This window comes from Eptesicus fuscus, chromosome 11 (genome assembly GCF_027574615.1).
Source record: "Eptesicus fuscus isolate TK198812 chromosome 11, DD_ASM_mEF_20220401, whole genome shotgun sequence".
NCBI classification, from domain to species: Eukaryota; Metazoa; Chordata; class Mammalia; order Chiroptera; family Vespertilionidae; genus Eptesicus; species Eptesicus fuscus.
The window spans coordinates 25703005-25723008 of NC_072483.1; the positions used below are offsets into that span (position 1 = coordinate 25703005).

Genomic DNA, 20004 nt, shown 5'->3' on the forward strand with positions numbered 1-20004 from the left:
ACTCTAGGAAATATTTGTCATACTCTCTTAAGGACACTGGAAGGTAGCAAGAAATAAGACGATGTAGCTCATTAAACATCCAGGCAAGAAATTAAATACCAATCTACACTTCTGGAAGACATACCCAAATCCTGGGTTGGGAACAAAAGGTCCCTTTAGGGAAGTGTCAAAGAATTCTCTACTGAATAATTAACAGTTCTTCACATGAATGATACTTACAATAGCCTTTTCTATTTTTTTTTTATATATAGGAAGTGGGTGTTGCAATTCTGGTTTGTTTGTGTGTGTTTTTTATTAAGCCCCACATCCCTTTTTAGAATACTTATTAACCTTAATTTTCAGCTTTTGAACTTAAGCTGAAATCCTGAAACAAACGAGTCCCAGTCTTCATCCTATTATCTTAGGTGCAATTCCCCTAAGTTACATCTACTGCTTATATTATAAAAGACTCTTCATTTTAAGAGTTCCTTATTTAAATCATTAATATTTTATTAAAGTCTTCATTTAAATCTTTATTTTGTAAATAGAGATTTATAAAAAAAAAAAAAAGGAATGGGGAGCTACTGAATAAACAGATCAAGAAAAAGGAAAAAAGGAGATTCCACATTCGATCAAGCAAATTTTACCTTAGTAGATTGGTATATTATTCATATTCAAACATCTCATTTAATTACATATACAATTAATAAAGAGCCACTGCACAAAATGAAGAATGCCCACTTTAAGATTCAGATCAAAGCATATACTACCTAAACAATAAAATGAAAATTAAAAATTCTGTACAACACCCTGACTGGTTGGCTTAGAGCATCGTCCTGTGCACCAAGAGGTTTCAAGGTTCGATTCCTGGCCAGGGCACATGCCCATGTTTTGAGTTCAATCCCTGCAGAGAGTATGTATGGGAGACAACCGAACCATGTTTCTGTCTCTCTCTCCCTTCCCCTCTCTCTGTACAGGAATTCAATAAAAATAAAAACATATCCTCAGCTGAAGACTAAAAAAAAATTCTGTACAACAAACCAAGTCAATAATTGAATACAAGTACCCCCACTTTTTGGAAGTTTGCCTATGCCACCACTTCCCTTTAAAAAATACCTCCATTAGTATCTATTTCACTAACCAAAAGGAATCCAGCCCTGCCGGTGTAGCTCAGTTGGTTAGAGCATTCCATGCACCAGGAGGTTGCAAGTTCCATTCCTGGTCAGGGCACATACCTGGGATGCAGGCTCGATCCCCAGTAGGAGACGTCCAGGAGATAGCCAATTGATGATTCTCTCTCATGGAAGTTTCTATCTCTCTCTCCCTCTCACTTTCTCTCTCTCAAATCCATAAAAACATATTTTAAAAAAAGAAATCCAAAGAGGATTTTCCCTTTTAAATTAATAGCAATTGCTTCTTCACTTCATTTCTGGCTTACAAAAGGTTTCCATAGGAACTCAGTTGGGGAATGGGGGGGTGGAGGTAAGAGAGAACCTGTATGTATATAAGTTATACATTATAACTTATTATAATTTTTTGAAGATAGATCTATCATAAAACTACTAGATTTCAGTTATTAGATAAAGAATACTCATAAAAGCTATCTAGCTAAAGAAAAATCATTTAGTACACATCAATATCTATACCTAGTACAAACTGTAGAGATTTACAAACTTAAACTAAAAATGCGTGGTATGAATGGTACAACCACTTTGGAAGTTATAAACTTCTAACGTTTAAATTTACACCAATCCTATGAGAGAACAATTCCATTCCTAGGTACTTACCCAGAGATATTAAAACATGTCCACAAAAAGACATACAAAAATTCTGTTTGTAGCAGCTTTATTCACAATTGCCAATAAAATAAAATATCCATTACAGAATAACGGATATACAAATTGTGATAAAATAGAACACTACTCAGTAACAAAATAGAATGAACCACTAATACATACAATAACACAAAAAATATCTCAAAACCATTATGCTGAGGAAAAGAAGCCAGGTACAAAACAGTACATACTCTATGACTCCATGTATATAAAGTTCAAGAGCAAGCTAAATCTACAAGAATAGAAATCAGAACAGTAGTTGTCTATGGGGAGGAGGGGAAAGGACTAATTGAAAAGAGACATAGGGAACTTTTAGGGGTGGTAAAATATTAAATTTCTTGAATGTGAATAGTTACATGGATCTACACACATGTCAAAATTTGTTAACTGGATTTTTAATATATAAATTACAACCAATAAAACTGATTTAAATCTGCCCCGCCGGCGTGACTCAGTGGTTGAGCATCGACCTATGAACCAGGATGTCATGGTTCGATTCCCGGTCAGGGCACATGCCCGGGTTGTGGGCTGGATCCACAGTGTGGGGCGTGCAGGAGGCAGCCGATCAATGATTCTCTCTCTCCCTCTACCTTCCTCTCTGAAATCAATAAAAATATATATTTTTTAAAAATCTCATTTGATATCTTCTTTCTGGATATCATGGATACCCAGTTAACACAAAGTGTAATCTCTTGCCAAAAGCTGAACATATATTGGTAACAATCATAAAAAACTTAAAATAAGCTAAACCATATTCTAAAACACAAGCCCAAGTCCAAAGTGTTTACCCAATGTCACAAGAATACAAGGTTAAAATAAAATATCAAAAATTAGCCTATAATAAAATAAAATGAACAGAAATAATGTTCACAGAATGAACAGGAATAACCAGCCTGTCTTTTGACTACCATAAAATACGAATACAACAACTTCATGTCAATATTTTCTCTGCCTACTAGCAATCTTTGAGGAGCGTACTACTCTCTTTCAGTGACACCTATTTCTAAATCACTTTTCCTGATTTCTCTTCCCAAGTTTTCTCCTTTTTTGAGTAAAAATTCTATCTAGGACTATCACACAACCACTTCACTCTTGAATAACCCTCCTTACTTCTTACCCTTTGTCCAACTGCCTTGTTTGCCTATAACCTATTTGCTAATTTTTTTCTATATTTTCAAGCAATTAACATTTTTTTCTAACATTCTGAGTTGAATAATTTCAGTTATTGTGTTCCTGTCTTCGTCCCAACATTCCTAAGATGCTGCTTACATTTAGGCTACTTTACCACGCTGCTTTTTTGTGGGTTTCTTTTTAAATATACTTTATTGATTTTTACAGAGAGGAAGGGAGAGGGAGTTTAGAAACATCCATGAGAGAGAAACATCGATCAACTGCCTCCTGCATGCCCCCTACTGGGGATCGAGCCCGCAACCCAGGCATGTGCCCTTTACCAGAATCGAACCCAGGATCCTTCAGTCCACAGACTGTCACTCTATCCACTGAGCCAACACGTGACTGAATGTATCCTTTCTAAGGGATGATCTTTTGTTCAGGGCTATACTTGTCTGCTTGTAAAAGCCTGTAAACATTCAGATCTCATTTTAATGGGCTTCATTACACCATTATCCACCATTATAATTCCTGTACCTCAAACTGTTAGGTAGTCCCCTTTGGCTGTTTCAGACTGCTTTCAAGAACTTTTTCTACATATGCTGTTTGGGGCTGAATCCAATTCAGCTCTTGATATACTGCATATAAGTTGCAGTTGTAGCTCATTATCACAGACCCTTCCTATAATACTTTTGTATGGTGGAATCAATTATATTTGAAAATACAGCTATGAAATTCTATACTAACTAATATCAAAGGCAACACAAAAGACAGTGGGAGAATTCTAGAGTCTAGATATAATAATCGCAAATATATAAATAGGCCCAACATCTTTCTATAACACCAACATGAAGTCATTCATATTAAAAGCCATTAGACTTAAAATTTTCCTATAATGTATACTGGCCTTTCACATTTTTTATTTATTCATTCATTTATCAGACAATCACTGGAGAGTAACGGTCACTGCATAAAAATCAGCCACAAGCTGTAGGGCTATCTTCTTCCTCTGAAACCTTGGGTATACCACTTAGCTTCTAGTTTCATCAGGAAATTGAGGTAACTTTATCTGCTTTCAAGGTGTGGGAAGAGTTAGAAGTAATTCACGCAAGGTGTTTTACTCAATGTCTGGTATATAGGATGTTTTCAATAAATAAGCACTTGGTAATAATACACCACTGAATTCCACGGATATCCTCACTCTAGCACCCTTATCAATCCAAAGTAAGAGTGCTCATCTATTGTCATATTGCCTATCACATTTATAATCCTACTCTCCCTTTTACATTCCACTCATTTTCCAATGTCTACAATAGGCTCACTTTCTCCATTCACAAAATTACTTTCCGCTCGCTGTAAGGAAAAGCAGCTTTAACAGCGGTTATGAAGTAAGGGGAAAAGGCAGCAAAGGAAGGAACCACCTAAACTGTCACTGCTTTACTAAAATAAACACAGTAATGCATGCCTACTACATCCTTACTTTACATTAATCTTTATTCAAAGTCTTTCCATAAAAGTCAGGATCACTACCTTTGTCCTATAAATAAAACTAAACAAGTCCTATGTAAAAGATAGTGGACAAAAAGATGTAACTGATGAATTGTCAAGACACTCTCTAAATCCCAATGATTTGTCATACTAGAAATCAATTAATGAGACCTCACCATGTGGTGAGAATGAGAAAGGATAACACTAAATGTTTTGACTACTGATACAAAAACTAGTTTGAAACACCTGGATTTTCTTCTCCTGGTTATACTCAAATCAATTATTGGCTCAAGAACTATCTAAAAGATTAACTCAGATGCTTTTCTGCAACTATGTTTTCAAATTCCAAAAATAGCACTTCCTTGCTGCAGGGAACTAGTTTTTCATATCCATTTTTATGTCTTCCCAATTTCAGTAAGAACAAGAAAAGTAAGAATACCTGCAACCTATTGTTATATTTATGCATTCTTCTTTATGCAATATTTTTTTAAAGGTTTACTTTAAGAAAAAATAATAGTGGCAAACTATAAAGTGCTCTATTTTATGTCCTCTCCCCAGAAAACCACAACGTAATTCCTGGTTTAAATGCCTATCAATGTTAAATGCATATATTTCTTATTAAATAAAGCCTATTTATAAGGTAAAATGGTGTTTGCTGCTTCATTTAAGAACACACACACACACACGCACACACACACACAGTCTTTCCTAAAATAACTTATATTTGAAAATGGTAAAGTTTTCTAAATATTAATCACAATAATCTCAAATAAAAATCTGCAGGGCAGTTCAATTATGGCACAATCAATGAATGACAGAGCATTTCATTTCAAAATCCCTGAGTTTTAGTATCTAAACATCCCTTTATTCCAGATTCAAAAGAATTTAAGGCATTCAAATGCTACAACATACCTGTCTTTTAGTTAAAGGCATTGCTTCATGAAAAACACAGCTTAAAAACCATGAAATGAAATCATTCCATATAAAGCTATTGTATGATTCCGATCTCTAATCTGACTTGTAAATTAGATGTGTGTAACTTCCACTCTTCAGCAACTGGCAAATCTTTTCCTGGCAGAATGGCTCTGTTAGTTGCACTGCATTCTGACCAAAAGCGTGCTGTTAGTGGCAGGAGCACACTGACAAATTGAGTGGTACAGGCCTTGAATAAAGATTTCAAGGTAAGTCATGAGGGAATCTTTTCCTGTTTGTAAATAAACTGTATGAACTATATAAAATGTAACCTATGTTTTATATCCTGGCCTGACAAGAGTTTTTTCTTGAACACTAAGAAGAAAAAATGTTCAAGATTCACTGAGGAAATAAATGGGAATCGACTTTGAGAAAATCTACCCACCTCATTTCCCAGAACTGCTTTCAAATCCTCTATAAGTGATGTAAATAGATGTATGCCAAAAGCAGGGACTCTAACCAAATAAAATACTGATTTGGTTTAGCAAATACTTTGATGTTCCAGTTTTCTTGTGATTCAATAATTTTAGTAAATACATAGGTTTATTTCCAGTTCACACCCGCTCATTCATTTTAAGTAAATTTAGTTAATAGATCTGAAGTTATTAGTTATTTTTAATGAATAGTTATTAATTTATTAACTTCTACATTAATACTATACAGTATGATTTCCTACTGACTTTCAAGAAACTACAGAAAAGGATGTTTTCCTAGAAAGTTCTGGGTACAGTAACTTTTTATAAATAAAATGCCCTAAGTAAAAATTTCTATGTGAAAATCACAGTCCTTAAATCAATCTTTTTAGGTTAACATTTTTAGATTAAACAAATGTTTGTCTTTACAGTATTTGCTTTGTGGTAAGAGAATCCAATAAAAAAAAAAGTGTAACTACATAACTTCCATATATATATATATATAGGAACTTTAAAGATTGATTACCAAAGCAATTACCATATATCACTATGGAATGAGAATACATTACACATTCCCCAAATAAATATCAAATTTACTTCAACCACCCCCACCCCCACCCCCAAAAAAAAGTCATTTTTATTTAGTCATAGTCAAAGTCCTTGGACTCATAGTAGGGCTTCTTGATGCCATATTGGTGTCACATTCTGCCAGTCATCCAATCAGCCTTCTTTTTCAACTTCTTTGTCTACTATAGTGCATCACTGGACCCAGCAGGCAGCTCACCCAGACAATTTCAGTAACGGATTTTGGCTCTCTGTGCATAACAGATGAAAATCTTTACGAAGTATCCAGTTTGTCTTATAGCTGAGAGATCTGAACCTGCTGCAGATGTCACATATAAATTCTCGAACGGATTTTTATCATCTGTGTCACCTATAAAACAAGACAGTGTCACCAACAGTGTTGTCCTGGAGAACAACTATTTCAGTAATGCAAAGCTTTCTGCATCATAACTTATAGTCATTTATTTGCCTAAAACAGGGGTCAGTAAACTAGATCCCATAGGACATAAGTGCCCCATTAGGTATACTACGATCTAAGAATAAATTTCCCATTTAAAAAAAAGGTTTTAAAACTTTTGAAAAGTTTTTAGAAGACTAATATTTTGTGACCTGTGAAAATTACATGAAATTCAAATTTCAGTCTCCATAAATAAGGCTTTATTAGAACATGGCTACTTATTCATTTTCATATTTTTTATGGCTGCTTTCATGCTACAATGGCAGGCTTAAGTAGGTGCAGCAGAGACCATGTGACCCATAAATGCCAAAATATTTACTATCTGGTACTTTAAGGAAGTTTGCTGACCCCTGGCCTACAGGATATTTAGTGAATAGGTAATATGATACCGAGTGTCTCTTGTATAAAGAACCCAGTTGTTCCCTGCTTACTTCTATCCAATCATTTAACACACAGTCATGCACCACATAATGACGTTTTGGCCAACAACAAAATGCATATATAGTGATCCCAGAAGAAGAAACCCAAAGAAAATCCCCAGTGAAGGGTTTAGCATAAACTCTTATAGACCAACAAGCTCCTCAAAAGTTTGAAAACATGGATCCCAACACCAAACTGTTTCACTAATACAGAGGAAATATTTATGGTACATTAGCTCCTTACAAGTGAATGTATGATTTTAAAAAAGAAAAAAAATCAAGCAAACAAATAAGGATACACTTCTGAAAAGAGGTACACCTCCACAAGAAGAAACCAGCCTGGTTGGCATGGCTCAGTGGTTGAGTATCAACCGTCGACCTAGGAACCAGGAGGTCATGGTTTGATTCCCAGTTAGGACAAATAACCGGGTTGCAAGCTCCATTCCCAGTAGGGGGTGTGCAAGAGGCAGCCCATCAGTGACTCTTACCATTGATGTTTCTCTCTCTCTCTCTCTCTCTCTCTCTCTCTCTCTCTCTCTCGTTCCCTTTCCCTTCCTCTCTAAAATCAATTAAAATATATATTTTTAAAATAATTTTTTTTAAAAAAGAAGAACTCAGGCAGGTCTTTCTGGAGATGAAGCAGGCATTGTTAAAGGAGATGACAGCTCCATGCCTGTTACTGCCCCTGAAGACTTCCCAGTGGGACAAGATGTGGAGGTAAAAAGTAGTGATATAGATGATCCAGATTCTGTGTAGGTCTAGGCCAGTAGTCAGCAGACCGTGGCTCACGAGCCACATGCGGCTCTTTGGCCCCTTGAGTGTGGCTCTTCCACAAAATACCACGGCCTGGGCGAGTCTATTTTGAAGAAGTGGCATTAGAAGAAGTTTAAGTTTAAAAAATTTGGCTCTCAAAAGAAATTTCAATCGTTGTACTGTTGATATTTGGCTCTGTTGAATAATGAGTTTGCCGACCAATGGTCTAGGCTAATGTGTGTGTGTTAAAAAAAAAAATGCTTGAAAAGTAAAGAATCAAAATAAAAAATGTTAAATATAAAGCTTATAAAATAAGGATATAATGAAAATATATTTGTATAACTTTATAATACATTTGTGTTTTAAGCTGTTATTACAAAAGAGTAATAAAGTTAAAATGTAAAAGTTTATAAGTTAAGCTGGCTGGTGTGGCTCAGTGGATTGAGCATCATCCCATGGACAAGAGATCCCAAGTTCGATTCCAAGTTAGGGCACATGCCCGGGTTGCTGGCCTGATCCCCAGTAGGGGGTGTGCAGGAGGCAGCAGATGGATGTCTCTCTCTCTCATCAATGTTTTATCTCTCCCTCTCCCTTCCTTTCTATCTAAAAATCAATAAAAATAAACACATTTAAAAATAAATAAAAGTTTATATTAAAAAGTTACAGTAAACTAAGGTTAATTTATTATTGAAAAGAGAAATATTTTTAATAAATTTAGAGTGCAGTGTTTATAAAGTCTCCAGTAATGTACAATAATATCTTAAGCCTTCACATTCACTCACCACTCACTCAATGACTCACCCAAAGTAACTTCTAGTCCTGCAACCTCCATTCATGGTAAGTGTCCTATTAGGTGAATAGGTAACATGATACCGAGTGTCTCTTGTATAAAGAACCCAGTTGTTTTTTCTGCCACTTTTAATCTTTTATATGATATTTTTACTGTTTCATTTGTTTAGATATGCTTATGCACAAATACTTCCCACTATATTACAAATGCCTACAGTATTCAGTACAGTAACATGCTATACAAGCTTGTAGCTTAGGTACAACAGACTAGACCATAGAGCCTAGGTGTGTAAGTAGGCTATACCACCTAGGTTTGTACAAGTGCACTCTGTGATGTTCACACAATAGAATTGCCTAATGAGTCATTTCTCAGAATATATCCCAACTTATTTCTCAAAATGTAACCGACACATCACTGTATTTCTTGGGTAAGCCTGTCACTGAGGCAGACAACTACAGTCACTTTACTTTCTACTTTAGCTCAGCCTTGCCTCAATCCAAGGGGTAAATACTGCCCTTGGACAGAAAGAAGACAAGGAGCTCAGCCTCAGGTCAAAGTCTAATTCTCCAACGTTGGCCTCTTCTGTGTCCCCCTAGTCCTAGTCCTCCTGGTTCTGTATTTCTGCTGAATAGCAACCATTTCTCCTAACAGGCTTCCTGTACTGGATACCAGTCTTAAAAGTCTGTATTTCCTGCTAGAGACCCTAGAACAGTAGGCTGAAACACAGCATTCTTGGACTGAACTGTGCCAGCTGTCACCTGTGAGGTGAATCTGTTTGGGACACTTATGAACAATTTGCATATTCCAACACTCTCCTGGCCTCCACTACTCTTCCTGATCATGAGTGCCCCTGGAGTTGATCAATTTCCTTCTACGCTCAAACTTTTGACCCAAAAATCTGTAAGGTCAACCTTCCCAATTGGCCTGTCATTCTGTTTCTTGAGCTCAGCTCACACAATACCCACACATAAGAGCACAATAAAACAGAACCCTATATAGATGAATTTCCCAAGGAAATTCTTAAGACATCTTTTACTTTTTAACAACTGCCCCAAAAGAGAATATATCACCTCCAAGGAGAATACCTTTTCTTTTTTCCCCAACCATTGCTAAATATACCAAATATACCTGCTCCAGCTGAGAGTGTTCCCCACCATCCTCTACCCACTTGGGGTGCCTAAGATACCTGTGTCTCTTGAGCATAGCTTTAGAATTAGCTATCTCTTGATTTTATTAAAACTTTAACACTCCTCTTTCTATTGTAAGGGGAGAGGGGAGTTTCTTGCCACCATGGCACTGCAATGGAGAAATGTATTTGACCAGATTTCTAGGAGTTAAAATATAATTCTCGACAGGAAGATGTTAACAGTCCACAACGAGACTATGCCCATACTATTAGTGGCACTATAGAACCCATCTGTAATTCATATTATACTGTTGCAAATAACTAATTCACAAATACATTCATAAGTTGTAAACTGACTAGAAAGTCACTATGACCAGCAGGAAGACTCTAACAGCAGACAGATTAAGCCTAGTGTAAAGACTTCAGAGAAAATGGTAGTTCATTTTCAGCAAAGTGAAATTTCACTACAACCCTAAAGTAGCTTGCCTTGCTAAACAGCTCAGAAAACTTCATGAATAGCTCACAGCCAAGAATGGTATCAAGAATGAATATGCTGACTGGAATAACCATTAACCAAATCTCAGTTCTTGATAGCAACAGTATCAATCTTAAATAGAAATAAAAATCTTTAAAACAAATACAGGAATCTTCTGCCCATTTGGGTAATAATATAGAAGTCTAGTGACATGTCCTTGCAACCAAGAAAAGAAACTAGAGGCATGTACTTCATATTCCAAAGAAATATGCAACAGATTAAAGTTTAGAATGTTACCCATTTGATGAATCTAGCCTCTTTCCCTAAAAACAAACAAACAAACAAACAAAAAACAGTTCTCAAACTTTTTAGTATCAGGACTCCTTTGTGTTCTCAAAATTGAGGACTCCCAAGAGCTTTTGTTAATGGGAGTTATAACTACCAATATTTACCATATTAAAAATTATATGAGAAATTTTTAATTATTTATTAATTCATTTTAAAATTTTAATAACATATTTAATATGACAAATAACATTTTATGAAAAATTTCCTAAACAAAAAAAAAAGCTTAGTGACAAAAATGATACTGTTTCACAACTTTTGGAAATTTCTTTCAGGTCTAGCTTAGTAGAAGACAACTGGATTTTCATATCTACTTCCACATTCGACCTGTTATGATATACTCTTTTGCTTGAACTATATGGGAAAAGAAGTATCCCTACACAAACGTGTACTGAGAAAGAAAGAAGTACATATTACTATTAATAGCCTTTTCGGATAACTGTGGATTTTTTTTGGTACTACACCAAAACCTGACAAGCAGCAGTTAAAGTTAGCTATAATATGGAATCTAATATCACATGAACATTTTGTATTGTTATTTGCTTTTTATAAGGGTCTTTTACCCATAATTTTGTAACATTAATCACTTTTTAAATATCAGTTCATTGAGTTATAAAGATATTCTAAAACATGACATAAATAATTAATTAATATCATAGCAAAAACTCACATTCATTAATATCACTATCCACCCCTTCAGGAAAGTCTGTATTGGAAAGCTGACAAGAGCAGAGCAGGTGATACAAGTTAACCAAAATTTTAATTTTCACTTGAAAAATCAAATTTTATCATTGGCAACAAATACTGTCAATTGTTTTCCCTGAAGAGACAGTCTCACTTTGCTCATTTTCAAGAAAATGACTGCCAAATATCTAACTCTAAATAATCAGTTTGTCTGGTTGTCATTCTTTCAAGTAAAAATGATGTTTCATGAAAAATATGGCTAGTTCAGCTAGCAACTCAAAAAAATCACTTAAGAGTTTTCCTTAAGAAAACCAATGCACTCAGGATTGCAGAAGTGCTTTTTGAATATTTCCTATCTCATCATATAGAATATTAAAACAGTGTACTCAAGTGATCAAGATTTAATAAAATTAATTTTAATGCTTCATCAAGGGTATTCTTAAGTAAAATTGGCTTTTCTAAAAACTGTGAATGCATGGCAGTGAAGAATACAATGAACACTAACATACTTTGGTGCCACTGCCATTGAATATCTACTAAAATGCCCCCAGTTTTACCCACCATTGCTGTACTATCATCAGGATCAATGTCAAAGCAGTGAAAAAGGCAAAGAGTTAGTATCACTATGAAAATAGTTTCAGCCCTGGCCAGTTTGGCTCAATGGATAGGGTGTCGGTCTGCGGAATGAAGGGTCCTGGGTTCGATTCCAGTCAAGGGCACATGCCTGGGTTGCAGGCTCATCCCCAGTGAGGGCCGTGCAGGAGGCAGCAGATCAATGATTCTCGCTCATCATTGATGTTTCTCTCTCTCTTCCTCTCCTTCCTCTCTGAAATCAATAAAAAATATTAAAAAAGAAAATAGTTTCAATATCATGGATCTCCTGAAAGGGTCTTAGCAACCTCCACAGGGTATGGATGGACACAATTTGAGAACTATTGTCTTAAGAAAACACTAAAAGCTATGAATAAGTTGCCACCCCAAATCCATACTAAATATCCCCCAACATAAGAAATATATTACACAGCTGTAAAATTCTTTCATTTTAACCCAAAATTGGTTCAATTTATTCTAAACTGAATTAATACAAATAATAGAATTTAATATTTAATGAGCATTTACAAGCATTATCTCATTTAATCCTCAAGATAACTCTATTAGTATATATATTTATGCTACAGATAAGAAAACCTAAGGTGAAAAGAGGGGAAGTCACTTGTCCAGGATCACAATAACTATCGGTGGATTCAGTTATTAAGTATTTTGTATACCTCGTCTCTTGTCTTTACAACAACCTTCCTATTGCCCTTTTTCACCCTTTACCATTCTTTATACTTGTATTACCCATTTTACAGATGAAAATTTGAATAAAAAAATAAAGTGCCCTGTCCAAGGTAATCCAAGTGTTGGATCATCTATATACAAATCCAAGTCTGTCTTACTCCTATGAGAACATTACATACTCTGCCTCTCTATACCACACCATCAGTATATCCTTTGTATAAAAATAGATTGATGGTTGCAAGAGTCTCACACAGTTACAAATCATCTGAGCAAGATCTCTATTTAAAAAGATTTAATTACTCTGATTATTTCTATCATCAAATGGAACAAAACCTACTTCTTTATATAATAGTCAATGACATAGGTAAATAGCTCATTACTTCACATTATCAAACACTCATCTGTATATAACAATAAATCAATGCAACTAAGATTAATTACTCTTTTAAAAACACTCAATGCAGCCTGCGCCGTGTTGCTAAGTGGTTAGAGCATTGGTCCCTCGCACCAAGGGGTCTCGGGTTTCCCAGTCAACAAGGGCACCTACCTGGGTTGCAGGTTCAATCCCCACCCATTCAGGCTGAGTGCGGAAGGCAACCAATCAATGTGTCTCTCTCACATTGATGTTTCTCTCTCTCTCCTTCCCTCCCTCTTTCCTTTTTTCCTTTCCTCCCTCCTTACCTCCCACCCTCTCTAAAAATAAATAAATAAAAATCAATGAAAAACATAACCCAGGATGAGGATTAACAAACAAATAAACAAAAAACTTTAATACACCCAGTGATATTATGCCAACATTACAGATGAGGAAACTGAAACCAGAGCACTAACTAACTTCCCCCAAGACAAGCCATTCATAAAGAGCAGAGTCAAAATCAGTTTGGACTGAGCCTAAAACCTAAAATCTTCAATCTCACAGCCTGCACATATTTAAGAAAGGCCTCAGGCAATGACCTAGGATTTGCTCAAGAGGTCTGGATACAGAGCTTACTGCTAACATATCCACTCCACCCAAAGCAATCAAGATATAGTAAATCATTTTATATCTCAAAGACCAAGAGGTGAAAAGGAAGCTGGTGCATGCTGAAAATAGGAGCGATGTAAGAGCAATGTTTTCTTTAAGAAAAGCATCTATAGGTAATGTTGAATAAAAGAAGTAAAATTCACTTCAGAGGTGTCAGTACACATCTCTGGGGCTGAGATAATCTTGCCTCCCTTTAAAAACAAAACAAGAAAAGTCTAAAGGAATTTGTCATCTCAGCTACAGGGCTATCTGCAAATTACAGAACAGCCTTCAGATGCCAGGGGCCCTGGAATGCTGCAAGCCTTAGTAAATGGCAGCAAAATCATTTTCCTGAAACTTTCTTAAACTCTAATCAATCAGTAAAATTTTCATTTCAAGTTAGGATCTGTAAAGGTCAGGGGCTATGTTCCAATATCTGTTTCTATTTTAAGGGTGTACATTGCAAAGATGCTGCTTAATATTAAACCCTAAGGGGGTCAAGGAAGAAATCAAAGTTTTTACAGCTCAATTCACCCTTACAGCTTGCTGTAAGGCAACTTATAGGAAGTATAAACATCTTGAGTTTGGACAGAAGTATGGCTTTTATTTCAAATAAACTGTATTCTCAAGGAGTCCCCACACACATTTGACATTTGACAGGAAGGTGACAAAATGGAAGGCTGTGGTATACCACCTAAAAGGGCAGGCAGAACAAGCAAGAGATGAGCAATTATGCTTGTCACATTCTGGATTCCCTCTGTGGCAAAGGGAAAAAAAAACTACTGAACAAACTTTACTTCTTCCCATCAGTGATTCCTAACATGACCAAAAGAATCACAATCTCGTAATGTAATAGCAGCTGATATATAGGGAAAAAAATCATGATTGAGGTCATGTCCCTTGACATGCATCATTTACAATAAGGATTCCCCCACTTATCTGAATTAATTTCATGTACCTCATTTCATTCAGATAATTGAAGTTTTCCTTTTAGAGTTGTAAAGTGTTTACCCTCAACATAATTAGTAAACTGTCCACTTAAAAATACCACTACAAAAATTACCACCCCCTCTTCTACACATACATGCAAACTGCACTATCATTAAAAGTATGAGATTTTTGGCCTTCATGGGAAATTTAGTTTAAAAGTCCTCTTTAAAAAATTAGTCCAAGAAATTCCACAAGAAAAGTTATGGTCATTACCTTTTTAATATACAGTGTTTGCACTACTTGTTAAAGACATGGTAATTTGGATATTCAATACATGACTACTGTTCTGAAACCAAATTAAAGGTTTAGACTACTAAAGAGTTTGATGACTTGCCTCAATACAATAATTGGGATTGTATGGAGAACAAAATCAAAGCGGTCTCTCCTTTTTATGAGCAGGCATTTAAGGGCCTTTTAATGAGAATTTACTTTTTAGTATATAATTACTAATGAACAAAAATAGGGCCATTAAACTCACTTTTTTATAGTGCCATAAACTTCTATGTGTAAGAAGTATAAAATAATATATAAGATATTAATCAAACTCAAGAAAAATTGAAATGTGTAACTCCTAACAATACATGATGAAAATTGTATCTTTTCTTCTTAAATAAATTCCCTATCAGATGACTAATGAAGCTTTTTAATAAGAATGTGCTTATAATTTCAGACATAGACTCTCTAGTGCTAGTGGTGAAATGTCTAAACTTCTTGTATGAATTCTAAGTTTCTATATGAACACTGGTTTTCCATACTAGTAACAGATTTACTGTTAGGATGAACTTATATCTAATCAGCTATTTACTTATCACCTACTATGTGCCAAGCACTGTACTGAGTACTGGGGACACTGCCATAAACAGCACAGAAATCGGTCCCAATATGCCTGGTACACTCAGTCTAGAAGGAAACACAGGTAATGAACAGATGTGTTATGGGAGAGTATAACAGGTATTTAGTCAATTAAAAGCTCAAAACTAAGAGAAGACATAAGTAGAAAAACAAGCATTTGAAAATAAGTAGCTACCTTTGAAACAGAATGAAAATCACCCATTAAGTGACTGAGCTAAGAAGGCAGAAGAGAACCCAATAGCAAGGTAGTCAGGAAAAGGGTCAAAGAAATGAGTGCATGAATCCAGGGTATAGAGTACCTGATGAAAATGAAAAGTTAACCCTTCAAAAGAGCTCAAATTATAACAGCCAAAGAGCCCAGCTCTCAGCTAGCTGGCCTGTTCCCAGTTTCTAAGGGATCAATCCAAGTGAGCCAAGTGAGTCCAGAAGACAGTAACAGGGTATCTTGGCTCTGCAAGTTTTGCCCTGGACCAGAACAGGTCCCAGCTGCCTGAGGGGAGTAGGGATGGCAGGAGCAGAGGGAAATGGCCAAGCTGTTAAGAGTTCTAAACAGGCTTACAAGAGGTTCCAGGTCCACAAGGGATCTGGAATACAAAAAGGAACCACACAAACAACTTATTATTTCTATGGTCTATTTAACAATTACTAAAGAAAAGCTGTAGAATTGCTTCTCTGGTTACCTTTAAAAATAAACATTCAAAAAAAAGTTGTCATCTGTTTAAACGACTGAAGTATGACTTTCACATGTCAGAGAAAAGGACTAGATAGTCTTCCTATTTCTTACTAATTTCCTGATTCTATATCCTAATTCTATGTTGATATATTCTAGATGCTCCACACACACTTCATTAAGATGTTTATGCCATATAGTTCAAAATTCCTAATGTAAGTACAGTATTTTTAAAACTGAGAATCTCACAGTCAAACTGAGTACATGCCAAGGGTAAAGTGAAACACCATACCTCTGTGAACAATAAATGCTCAGAGAACCAGAATAGTTCCATATCCCACCTCCTCAAGAGGATAGCAGTCTTAAACTGGGTAGAATGGACAACACTGGCAGTAGGCAGGCTGGGTAGACTAGAACTGACATAAGAACCAGCAAAGTTAGATGTATAATTATGTGCCCCCTATAAATTAAACACCATCCTATTCTATTGTATAACTGTTTTCAGTAATAGTGTCAGTAGAAAGAAAAATGCATATAGTCCAAAGACGTTGTTCCTATCAAGGCTATTATTTATATGACTACATATTCAAATAGGAATTGCTCTATGGAATTGGCCCTGCATTTGCCCAAACATTATTTGCCAAGGCTATTCAAAGGGTGGAGTGGTGGTACTTTCCAAAAGAAATACTTGACAATTGTGCTCAGTTAATTTTTTTAAATAAACAAAACATGCTAATCTATTAAAGAAAAAGGCTGCTTGACAATTTTCCTCAATTTTTTAAATAAACAAAACATGCTATTCTGATCTATTAAAGAAAAAGGCGATAAGACTTAGAGAAAAAGAAAATACAGTGGTTTCACTGTATGGGTTTTTTTTTCTTTGTTGTTAGCTGTATTACCAACATGAAGCTTGAACTATCTAGCATAGCCCCCAAAACTGTAAAATATCAATTCCGGACAGCTTACCAAGGTAGCCAGGGTCCCAAAGTCATGTTTCTTTTCTTTTTCTTTCTTTCTTTTTTCTTTTTTTCTTTTTTTTTTTTTTGAGAGAGAGAGAATAAGGGAAACAGAAGAGAGAGAAACATCTATTTGTTGTTCCATTTATTTATGCATTAATTGGTTGATTCTTGTATGTGCCTTGACTGTGACTGGGATAGAACCTGTTAGAAATAAAGCGAGCCCCCCAAGTCAGGGGTCCTGGTAGAACACAAAACATACTCAGGAGCCAGGCAGCAAGGCAAACATCTTTACTTCTACGTAGAAGGGTGCGCACACATGGTCTGGAAGCACGTGCACACTGAGCGGGTGGTCTGCTCCGGTTTATAATTCCTGACACAGGTGACCTGTTCTTTGCTCTTGATTGGAGCTCAGGCGCATAGTCTTTCCTGATAGCTAATTCAAAGGGAGGGGTTGGCCTTTGCTGTTTCAAGATGGCAGCCCCCAGGGGAGCTGCAAGCCATGTGGCCAACATGGCAGCTGCCAAGTCATGCAGTCCAAAATGGCAGCTGTCTAAACTGTTCTTTGACAGAGAAGATGACTTGCTTATTCTCACAATTCTACAACCTTGGTGTATCGGGACGATGCTTGGTTAAGTGAGCTATAGGGCCAGGGCCCCAAAACCATGTTTCTTACGAAGGTCTATATGCTGAAAAAGATATACTTATAAAGTGAAACCAAGGCTTTAAAATGGCCCTTCAGTAACAATTAGGGTCATTCAATTCATGGTTGTCAAACTTCATTCCAGTGGAAAAGTCATATTAGCTTAAGGTGTTCTACCAAAAAAATTTAAATAAAGGTGCCCTTTCCCAATGTCACAGTAACAATTTAAAGATCAAAATTCTCAATGTTAAATTCCCCCCGCCCCCCAATTTTTCTAATATATGTGATACCTGCTATCTTTCAATACTGGATTTCAGCCTAGTAGAGTATCTGATTCAACACACACACACACACACACACACACACACACACACAAAAAAAAAAAAAAAAACAGAAATATTTCAGGTTTACAATATAATGATTATGACTTCCAGGACACTTGGCTACGGTCTTAAGTTTGGTTAAACTCAAGACCACAAGCATTTACAGAGTGCCCACTACACTTGACACAAGGCAAACACAGATAAGACATGGCCCATCTTTCATGAAGCCACCAGGAAAAGTGCACACAAGCCAAGAAGTATCTACTAAATGCCTGGTCTAAGCACTGTGGGGTGAGAGATGCAAAGAATTCACCCCACCCCAGCAAGGGCTTCAGGACTTCTGCATTTGAGGACCACTAAATGATGGTGCTGGGGATGCTGGAATTTGGTTACTACATGTGGATAGGATCTTTATTCCTAAGTAAATATCAAGGTTATAGATACCCAACACTGAGACTTGAAATGCCAATCTCCCATGCCTGGACTATCAGAATCAATAATGTAAATAAACATTCTTGAAATAAAAATACATAATTACTAAATCCAAACTAACTGGAAAGTACTATTTCAAGTGATAGAAAGTAAACATTTCTTAACTATAAATAATTTGTATCACTTACTTCTAATGGGTACAAATCACGAATCAAGGCAATTACTCAAAACCGGGAAGGAAAAAATAAAAATTTAGTAATTGCTAGACTGTTTATAAGATACCATAATCAAAACAAATTTTCATACAGGAATATCCATGGGGGAGGTCTGAATTATCTACTTAAGTATCTAGTTAATGAAGTCTTCAGCTCCTTTTAAATCTCCTCAAGTAACTTTCTCTGATTAATTTCCCTCTGTAAAATAAATGGGGTTGGTTGGATTAAACTGCCAGAGTCCCTTACGCATAGAAAACTCTGTACTTCTGTGGTCTTGAAGATGAAAATGTCAATGCAGTTTCAAAACAGTGTCAAGAAGCCATCTTAAAAATTCCGTTTCCTACCTTATCTCAGTATCACACCTCAGAGTTGACCTGGCTCAGTTTTCAAGTTTGTCAAAGAAAGTTTCGTGAATCAAAAGGTACTCTTTCAACCCTCAATACTAAAACTGTTTCATTAAACATAAAATCCTAGGGAAAAAATATAAAACAACAGGAAGTGGGAGCTGAGGAGAATCTATTCCGCTTTAGACCTGTAATGCACTAATTAAAATTCAATACTGCGCTTGGTATGCGTGGGCTCCTGCACGAAACTCCTGCCATGCTTTAGCTCAAGGTTAAACAGGTTAACAGAAGCCAATAAAACGGCTCTAGTGAGTTATATTAGAGATCTTTTCGGCAGCCCCTTCCCCTGACCACCACGTGAGCTTTACAATCAGCTGCAGGGGGAACACCGGGGAGCCGAGGCGCGCCCCGGCAGGCACCCGGGGGCTGCATTCTGAAACCCACCTCTTGTGGAAAGTCAGTTTCCCAACCTGATTTCAACTCACGTTTTCCATTTCACACTGGTTCAGGTGGAGGGAAAAAGTGTCAAGCCTCCTCTCTGAACCTCCAGGCGCACTGCCTCAAGGCGCCAACTTAAGAATGATCTCAAAGATAGAATCTAATGCAGTACAGCTCTCAGAAGACTCTAGAAGTTGTGTTTGGGAGAGGGGGGGGGGGGGGGAGAGAAAGCCCTCGGGACTAAAGGTTAAATAACTAGACTGGGCACACGGCTGCATTTACATGACTTAAATTCAGAGGCCCTTTCCACCCCAACAGGCAGGATCCTCATCAAACCAAGCACCCGCTGCCTCCTCCCGGGGTGGGTCCTGGGAGGGCAGAGTGAGCGCTTCAGCCGCCGCAGACACGGGGGCGGGGCAGCTGGCGAGGTCGGAAAAGTCAGGGTGG

General features: G+C 36.5%; 1 protein-coding gene across 1 annotated transcript in view; it reads right to left on the reverse strand.

Moving 5' to 3' along the window:
• Nucleotides 1–20004, reverse strand: part of GTDC1 (glycosyltransferase like domain containing 1) — a 364616-nt gene that overhangs the window by 343920 nt on the left and 692 nt on the right. The window lies entirely within an intron of this gene.